Source organism: Montipora capricornis, chromosome 6, assembly GCF_036669925.1.
Source record: "Montipora capricornis isolate CH-2021 chromosome 6, ASM3666992v2, whole genome shotgun sequence".
Lineage (NCBI taxonomy): Eukaryota > Metazoa > Cnidaria > Anthozoa > Scleractinia > Acroporidae > Montipora > Montipora capricornis.
Genome location: NC_090888.1, coordinates 41,364,793 through 41,374,792, shown reverse-complemented (window position 1 = coordinate 41,374,792; position 10,000 = coordinate 41,364,793). Strand labels below are relative to the sequence as shown.

The 10,000-nt window shown below is 37.2% G+C and overlaps 1 long non-coding RNA gene across 1 annotated transcript in view; it reads right to left on the bottom strand.

Moving 5' to 3' along the window:
- LOC138050521 (uncharacterized) overlaps positions 1–10,000 on the bottom strand; it is a 42,679-nt gene that overhangs the window by 29,351 nt on the left and 3,328 nt on the right. Inside the window, exon 2 of the long non-coding RNA XR_011132641.1 lies at positions 7,109–7,319. This is a non-coding gene — a long non-coding RNA (uncharacterized lncRNA). The remainder of the gene's footprint in view (positions 1–7,108; positions 7,320–10,000) is intronic.

Sequence of the window (10,000 nt, the reverse complement as noted above, 5' to 3'; positions counted from 1 at the left end):
TGGGGTTAACAGAGTTTATTCCTCTCAAGGCCTAGTTGCTGATCAGCTGTCAGTAGAACGTGGTGTGAGTGCTTTGCGAATGGCTTTATGCCTGAGGAGCGACTGCAAGGACTCCACTGGAAATTGATGACTGGCACGCGGGAAATAAATTTTTGAAGGTGAGAAAACTGAGATACAGAAGAACCATAGAATTGTCTAGAGTACGTAACAAGGTTTTAGAAAGGAAATAACTGGATCTATAAATAACAACAACAACGCGCAACAAGCAATATAAGAGACTGCCAGGAAAGACAATTGTCCAGTAAAACACTGAGGCAGAGGGTCTCTGAGGCTTGGCTTAACGCTTCCCTATTAATGGAGATGTCAAAATCACAGCAGAGTCTTTTTTGTCGGGGTCTAAACACCATAAACTTAGTTTTGAATATATTAAGAGAAAGTTTATTTCCAGCAAACCAGGCTAAGGGCTTATTGCCAACGAGTCAGGCCTTCTGAAGACAGAAGGCCTGGCGAGGCGGCAGATTATAGAGCCATGAGAAGATTTTTTGGCGGACAAAATCTCAGAAGCACTTCAAATTTGAGTGTAATGTAGACCAAAGTGATGAAATGTTGACAATAGCGATAGCCAATGAGAGTGCCGCACGAGTATGCCGCGTGATGTTTGCAGCCGCCAGGCGCCAGGTCACAATAGTTGATTGTTTGGGTTTTCCTCAAGTTTTGAGCTGAATATTCTTCTGGGGTGTGTATCATGAAGAGAAGTTGTTCTTAGGTTTGTTTCCTGCTAAATGTGGAACGGCGAACTTAACAAAAATATTCATGGTGGCCATTGCGTCAGTTTGCCTTTGGATTTAGCGACAGGGCGGAATTGTTTGAAAGGCTACTGTTGGTGCTGAGGAGTGTCCATAAATTTGTGCAACGTGGAACAGCAGATCTAACAAACTTCATTTTAGTCCGAAATAGTAAGTATACCCGCCGTTACATACTTTTGCTTCCAATAAGGACTCTGTACAGTTTTCTGGAGTAGAGATTAAATAATAGCGAGTATTATATAAAATCGAACCAGCGAGTTCAGACTAAATTGAACCAACCTGTTCATTGAGCGAAGTAGCTCAAGCGGCCAACATGCCAACCATGGGCGAAACTGCTCAGTGAAAAAACGAACCTTAGTAAAAAAAAAACAGACTTGCACAGAATTCTTGTGGGTAAAGCTGAACGATTGTATTTAAGTTATGGGGAAATAGTGAAATAACAATTTGTTAGGGAAGATAAGAACCAAAGAGACAAGAATAAATGCAAGCATGACCAGGATGGTGAAGGATGCAGAAGATTAAACAGATTACAAACGATCTTTTTGATAACTCGAGGCTAAACTTTTCAAAATCCAAGACCATGACGTACCTCCTTTAATTTTTCAGACCTTGTGCATACATGACATCTTATCTTTCCACCAGAGTTATGTCGCAAGCCTGGCTTGTTGGCACTTTAGTGACAGCTATAACTAGTTAAGTTCACTATTTAAGACATTGTTCAAAGTAACTGGGTCCTTTTCAGAAATAAATAAGTGTCATCAGCAAATAAAATGGATTCTTGGCGAGAAGCGTCACAAAGGTCATTGATGTATACGGTGAAGAATAGGGGGCCAAGAATTGAACCTTGCGGGACACCAAAGCGTCTTACCTAAGCTTTTGACCCAATCCAACAATAGGCCTCAGATCCCATAGTGTTGTAACTTGTCAAAACGAATGTTACGATTTATGGTATCAAATGCGTTAGACAAACCAATAAATACTCTGCTGCAAATTCTTTGGGATCAAGGGCGAGAGACATTTTATCATACAAATCAACTAGAGCAAGGGAAGTTGAGTGGTTTCTCCTGAAGCTGTATTGATTATCATGAAAAATATAGAAATTGTTTAGGTACAAAAGAATTTGGTTGTAAATAATCCTTTCTAGGAATTTTGGAAAGCAAGGTAAAACAGAAATAGGCTTGTAGTTACATGTAGTAAAAAGAGTTTGATCTCCAGATTTAAAAATAGGAACAACATGTGCAATTTTCATTTCCTTTGGAACAACACCGTGATTACTAGATAGGTTAATGATGTGGGTTAATGGAGCAGCTATGCAGTGAATAGATTGTTTGATGGTGGACATAGAAATGTTATCATGTCCACCAGCTTTACCTGGTTTTAATGAGCTGGCAATGTTGATAATGATAGATTGGGGAAAATTTCTAGTGAGATCTGCATGCGAAGATACCACAGTGGAAGTTATTCGTTTTCCTTGGCTAGATCCAATACTAGTGAAGTATTGACAGAATTTATTAGCAATTTCCATGGGATCACAAATTTCCTGGCCATCTATCTTAACAGTCGAGTTAAGTTTGGATTTTGCTTTTATTTTGTTCATAACCTCATTCAGTAGTCTCCTGGTGGCTTTCACATTAGATTTGGATTCCTCAAATTTCTTGTCATAGTAGATACGTTTTGCCACTCTTATTTTTGTATCTCTCTAAGTGCACTTCACTATGGTTAAATGGGTTAGAAGGATATTGCTTATACAGCTTATCTTTCTTTTTGACGGAGCTGAGTAATCTCAAAGATATCCAAGGCTTGTTCAATTGACGATCTGATCATTTTATCTTTTTGTATGGCAAACAATTTTCATAAATTTCCATATACCTGTTTACAAAGCTGCTGTAGCACTGTTGTAGAAATTTATCCATATTAGCCAAGCTCTTATCCCGTACAAAGACCACTTCACTACAAGATTTCACAGGTTCATTATCCAAATTCAGGCAGATAGAAAGACGCGAATATGATCAGAAAGGTCCGAGAGTAGTAATCTGGCTCTGAGATAATTATGTGTAAGGTGATTTGTGAAAATGTTATCAATTAAAGTTGCTGAGTGTGAAGTTTTTCTCTAGGGAAGTGTAATTAATGGAAAGAACGAACATGAGTAAAGGCCAGGTGATTACCATGATTCAGTACGTTTAAATAGAAGTCATCCAGTAAATAACATAGTTTGTTTTCTCTGGAGATTATTTCTACTATTTCACAATCTTTAGACACAAAAGCATCAACATTCGTGTTTTCGATTTTAACCTGACAATTTCAATAAACAATGATTCCATGACATCCGTGTCACTACCAGATAAGAAGTCACGCACTTAAAGTCAAAATTGTTTGACAAGTACAATCCCACACCTCCGCCAGATCTATCTATTTTTGGGAATAAATTCATAGCCAATCATGTCAACATCATAGAATTGTTCTGTAACCAGGAAATACCTATAATGGTGAATTTTATATTCAAGTTGGCCAACAAAAGGGTCAAATCGTCAACTTTGTTTAAGAGACTCCAAACATTAAGATGAACATGTAGTATTGAGAAGTTTCTATCAGACTGACCTTGGTTACTTAAGATGTTGTTCAATTTATCTTTGTTAAAATAATCACAGCGACTGTTAACATTGAAGTGTACGTCAGGATCCACAACATCAGAGCATGTTAAATACTGGTCTACGGTAGATATTAATGGATTTGTTTTATTGTATTGTCAATTTTTGTTTTATTATTAATTTTTAAATGAAGTTTAGTTTACCTTACGAAACAAATTGTTTGACAGGTCAGTTAATGCCTTTTCCAAACCTCCAACACTTTGTTATGGTCAAGATACAGCAAATGCATATACATGATAATTATGTCAAGGCTCCAGATTTATATCAGCTGATGGCAAGGTGCAAACCCCCATGCCAACTATCAAAGTTGATAGAAACTAAATGAGAGCAAGCTGTCTAGTTTTTTTAGCATAACCCACTGACAGATTTATTCAACAAACAGATAAAATGTGAAGGGGAAGCCATTTGCAATAACCTTGCAGCTCCTGCTCATGTCTTTGGATCATAAGCCACTAGCACATATATATTTATTAAATTTTCAACATAGGTTAATGAATTTCTTATGCTCTGATTGGTTCACTCAATCTCAGTTATCAGCTCATATACCTTAGTTTGACCTTATATGGTAAATGATTGCGCTAAGCATTGCTAAGCTAAAATTTTTTCACCAGAAAGCGAAATTTCTCTCTGAATAAAGCAAAAAAAAACGTTTTTGTGGAAATTTTGGATAATTTCGACGTTTAGAAGTATGGAAAAAGTAAGAAATCTTTTTGTGATGAGTCTGCGTCTGTCTGACCACGAGGTCTTACACAACATCGCATCAGTTCTCATCAAGTTTTTTTTATTTTGCTCGGTCTGCTCGCTTTTTTCACTCATATTTTGTACTTTCTAATGTTTTGGAGTTTAAGGAATTTAATAAAACAATTATTCCATTCGCGCTTGTTGGGTATGAGACTAGTTACAGCCAACTCGGTGCTATGCGCCTTCTTGGCTATTTACCATCTCATATCCAATGCATGCTCATGGAATAATTGTTAACTACTGTATTTACCCGTGTATAAGTCGATCCCATGTACATTGTATAAGTCAACCCCCCAATTTTGATGGCAAAAAAAAGCAATTTCTTAATTTCTTTGTTAAATTTTAATGGGATACTAATCTTGTATTCTTGGATTTCTGGAACTGTGGATACACAAAAAATCAGGGCCTCAAGCGCTTAATAGTTTTGTGGTTCAGCAGTTGTTGTATATGCAGGCATTTTGTCCTTGAGTTTCGAAAAAGTTCTCAGAAAATCGGACATGTAAACTGTCCTTAAACTAACCTGTTTCGTTGTTCGAGGATAAAGGGCTTTAGAGGATAAGCACGACATCTCAGAAGCAGGAGTCACATACATGAGCTTTAAACCTCTTTAGAATTCTCATATATAGAATAGTAATGAAGCCCAGCTTGTTTCTCTTGTATGTTATTATCTTCCCCTCACATTTTCAACCTTTGTTTGGACTCTCAAGGGACATGTCCTATCAGAACACTTGGCCATGCCTCTTGTTTTTAAACCCAATAAAATACTGCTGCTCATTTTTTTTCAAATAGTACATGTACATTAAAAGACTCAGAATTCGGTAGTTTCATTTCTGAAACGCTGCTTTTTTGAATTCTGGTGCTCAATAGACTATTGCTTGAAACAAAGCTTCAATAATTGATACCCGTAGGGTGAAAACCATAACTAAATGCTCATAGTTTGTGCTGTAACATACAGAAAAATCAGTAATTGTGAAGAAAAGCTCCCCAAAAAACCCGTCGGCCGACAGTTGACCGACAGGTTACCCACAGTCTACCGACAGCTAACCAACAGGTTACCGACAGGTTAAGAAAACAGAAAAATTGTGGTAAAAACGAGCAGTTAATGTGACATAACATTCCGTAATGGTGATGTATGACTCGACAGACTTCATCTACTTACCGATCGGCAAAGTTGAAAGTATGTAAAATACTGTTATCAGTTGTTATCAGATGCATAAAGGATGTATCACTTGCGTAATTTACAACACACTGGACGAGATCTGGAGGTTGTCTGTCGCAAAAGACTTTGGTGCTACATCCCGGTCATGAGCAACATGAGGAGAGAGGGGCAGCTGTTGCCAATGAAGTTCGAGGCACAATTCTACGAGTGAAGTATCTTGTATATTTCACCACTCACAAAACGGCTCCTTTAGGAGCCACCAAATCTATGAAAGTCAATGACCAACAATAAAATTTATACTAAACAGTAATACATTTCTCTTCTCTTCTTTCTTTCCTTCTTCTTTGAAAATAAAATACAAAAGTAAATCTGTGAAAAACCAAGTAAAAAACTACGAAAAAATTCGAGAGGGACTGGGACATAGTTTACCTTTCCAACACGACGGAAAGAAATGTCGAAGCTGCAGTTGCGTAAATTCTCTGGTTAGCTTCCGTGGCGCTAGCCTTGGGCGGCAATTACCAAAACTAAGAAGAAAAGGCTATTCTTGTCAATGTATTACACATTTTGGATGTTGTATCAAGTGAAAACCGAGAGAAGACATTCAGGTTTGTGTTAATGTTTTACCGACAAGCTACCGAGAGGTTACCGACAGGTTACCAACTGTCGGCCGACAGGTAGCCTATATTTGGAGCAAAACCTGTCGGCCGACAAACGGCCAGTCGGCCAACTGTCGGCTGACAGGTTTTTTGGGGAGCTGTTCTTCACAATTACCGAAAAATCAGTCTGAAAACAGTTGCTATGCTTTTTCTGCAATGCAATTACTCCACAATATTTTTGGAGACCACTTCTTTCAGTGTTACTCCTGATCCAGCCATGGCACAACTGGGTTGCAACCATTCATTTTTAGAATGCTCACAAGTTCCCCTACCTATTTTTCCCCAGCTTTGTCATTGAATCATGAAAATGGTAGCCTTAAACTGAATTAATCTGTCTTTTGGACATGCTGGAGCCAGTGAGGAAAGGCATTTAAAACATCACAATCTACTTCACAGGGCTTAGTAACTTTTCCAACTGTGGATGTTATTGGGAGGTCCAGCCTTTTCAGGGGCAATTTACATGAAATTCGCAATTGTTCATGCAGCGATTGTGAGAAACATCAGCGCTGACCTTCATATCATAAAGATGGGTAGAAAGCCAGTGTTTAGTGTGTCAATACAACTACATGTAAATGAGGAGATACTAGCCTCAACAGTACCGCTCAGAAGGAAGTTACCAAGTGATTTTCACCCCAATAAACATAATTTCACAATTTTGGGGTATGTTATGGGAATGAGTACAGTGATCATGCATACAAGTACTGTAGTTGTGACTCTTTCAAATATAAAGTAACAAATACAGTGTATTCAGTTAACACTGTCAAAAATTAGTCAAACAAAATTTTCTTCAGAGGTCTCAATTAGCATATTTTCCTAATGTACCACTAAAGAAGATGATTAACACATTAAGTGACTTAAACTACCGGTACATGTTGTAGTAATCATTAAGTGCCTGGGTCGTTCCAACTTAGAGCTGCCAATGTTTTGGTGATATGCCTGCTATGTTTAACAGTGAAACTGAAAAGTGTGTTTGTGTAAGTTAAAGTATACAAATAAAAAGTCAGCTTACATGAGAAAATAATGAAGAAAGTCTGACTCCTGGGAGTGAGACAGATTTTACTCTGTCGAGGGCAATGGGGTAACCTAAAATATACTCACATATGACAATGAAGCACTGCGTTTCCATAATGAATACACACTGTCTTTAATTTCACTTGATGTTTCCAGGTCTGATGTGTGTTTTCTTCCGCTTGTCAATCCACCATTTTTTTCTTGCATGCTCTCGCAATCACAATGCACTCCCATCATGCATCTGTGTCAGGCTGACTTTTTGCATTGAAACAGACTCGAGTTACTTCAGTTGTGTCATCTAAAAACAATATGAACAGGAATCTTTCAAAATGGACTTGAATGCATCGAAAAGGCAAATGACTCAAAGATCAATATGTCTTGTTAAAAGTTTCCTACTTTCAAGCCCACTAGTCTTATTAGGTCAATGTTACAAGATATTGAATCTCCCAGTGTCACTGATCATTGATGGCCTTTCGCTTATCCAACCGAATTCAGTCTGACTTGCAGAGATTGCCAGAAAGCAGATTCTCTACATGAAATTCCAGGAGATAGCACCAAATTGAACATGATAATCTGACCACAGAACGTGGAAGGAGCATAAATTATCTCACTAATGCTAATGTGTAATGTCACTGAAATGTATGCTTTTCCAATAAAAGAAAATTAAAATAATTTTGAGCGATTTTACTTGTATCCACTTATCAGACAGTTGATCAAGTAAAATAAGACTGAGTGTCATGACCAAAGCCTTTTATTTTAGGACAACTGCGGGGCGTCCAATGATCAAAGTAGTTTATTCTAATTGACAACTCTTTGTTTATGCTGGGTATTCAGCCACCAAGAATAGTTTATTTCAAAATTTCGCCTTGTAAACTTGTCTTGATACAATGCACAAGCATGAGAACTAAGCAAAACCTCACCTTTTTCGTGATCTTACTTTTGCATCAGGCAAGCAGTTAGAGGTCCTTAGCTAATCCAGGGTTCGTGTCGTGTCCAGGAGTATTCAGGGAGTTTTCAAGAGCCAGAAATTGAGTTTTCAAGGAGTCTTTAAAAGAATATTTCTATGCCATACATAGTGTTTCAGTGTTTTCTTTTCTGAAAAAGCCTACCTTGATACTCCTTAGCACATCCTGCAAGTTACATTGAGTGCACGCATGGACATTTTATTTTAGGTTTTAATGTTTCCCTAATAGTCAATTTTGGGCTCAGATTTTTGAAATGTCTCTTTTAACTTAGCATGATGCAATCTCAAGAATTTTCACCCAAGTAAAAATTCAAGCAGTTTTCAAGCAGTTTTCCGCAAAATCCTTTTTTTCAAGGGCTTTTCAAGCACCCTTGAAGTCCAAAACTAAATTCCAGGGCATTTCAAGGACTTCAAGGAGTTGCATGAGCCCTGTAATCCAAGACTTGGTACATGGATGCCACATTCAAATTGCGCTGTCACCCAATTAACCAGTTATTCACAGTTAACGCCTTCATTGATCAAAGGCTCCTTCCTTATTGATGAACTGGAGTAGAATTAGCAAGGGCTCCTTAGAGCTACCTCACATGGTAAATAATACATAAAATTATGCATGCACATTGAATTTTTTCTGTGGCACATGGGGAGTATGATCTGGGTTTTTCTTTTCATTGTAAACTGAGTTGAGATAATCAAATAGGACTTGTCAATCAAAACTTATTATAATTGTAGCAGTCTTTTGTTACTGAAATTCTCACCTCAAGCGATATCTTACTACTGAACTTCAACAAGAGAACTTTACTTTGTGTTATTAAAATATCTCCTAATGCAGATGATATGGCAAAATTCATGAACATTTTTTTCATCACAGTGAAGAGCCAAAAATAATACTGTTTTGAAATGCTATGGTCAAACCTTTACAGGGATTCAATTTAGTAAGATATAATTGTAAATAAAACAAAATTACAAGTGTGACATTAATTAATTAATTAATTAATTTGTGTGTTTTCACTGTCACACAACAAGAAAATAAATTTTAAACTATTCAATGAAAAAAGTCAAGAACTTGGAATGTATTAGGAGAAAATTCATTAACCAACTCTCCAATTCTCAGGTCTGTGCAGTACATCGTTTCTGAGTTATTTGTCAAAGCCTTTCAGGCAACAATAGTACGTTTTGTCTGGAGATGCCATGTGCACCAACATGGCCGCCGGCATGATAATCAAAAATGTCTGGACTTAACTTTGCAATGAACGCACTTACTTTTCGCTCATGAGATAAAGTACATGTGTATGAACACATCTTCTGATGACCTTGAAATGCTCAAACTGCTAAGATTCATAGGGACAGACTTTTTTTTTTTTAACCAAAAGCTTTGTATTATGGTGTCATGCAAGGGGACAATTCAGGAAATTCAAAATGCTGAATTTTTTGAAACGAAAGACATCATGGAACTGGTAACGTGCAAAAAGATTTATATCTAGGTCATCTTCAACCTCATATAAATAAAATTACAGAACACCTCATGATTTATATTTTAGAATTTGATGACATCACTGCAAAACCATCAATTTGTGCAGAATCAAAACAGTTTCTGACTGAAATAAATATGTAGAAAGTCTGTAATTTTTTAATGAAATCAATGCCATACAACACAATGAGATGCTTGCCTAAGTTTGTGCATCGATGATACAACATCTATTCCCTGTTTGTACGTTCTTCCTCCCAATGAACAATCGGTTCAAATGAACCAAAGCAAATGCTGGCAAATTGTCGTTTGTCGTTACTTTCATGAATTCCATGTTCATTGTTTTCACACAATCGCCTTTATGATTATGATATTGACTTTCCATTTTCCAACTCCACAAAGCCATATTTTGTTTGAGGATGGAATGGAAAAGTAACGGAGTTAAACTGGCACCACTAAATGAAAATTCTCTCCAAGACCTACTGAGAACAGAACCATCTACCACCCCCTGAAACCTTCCGTAGATAGGCGCATAATGACCCTGGGACAA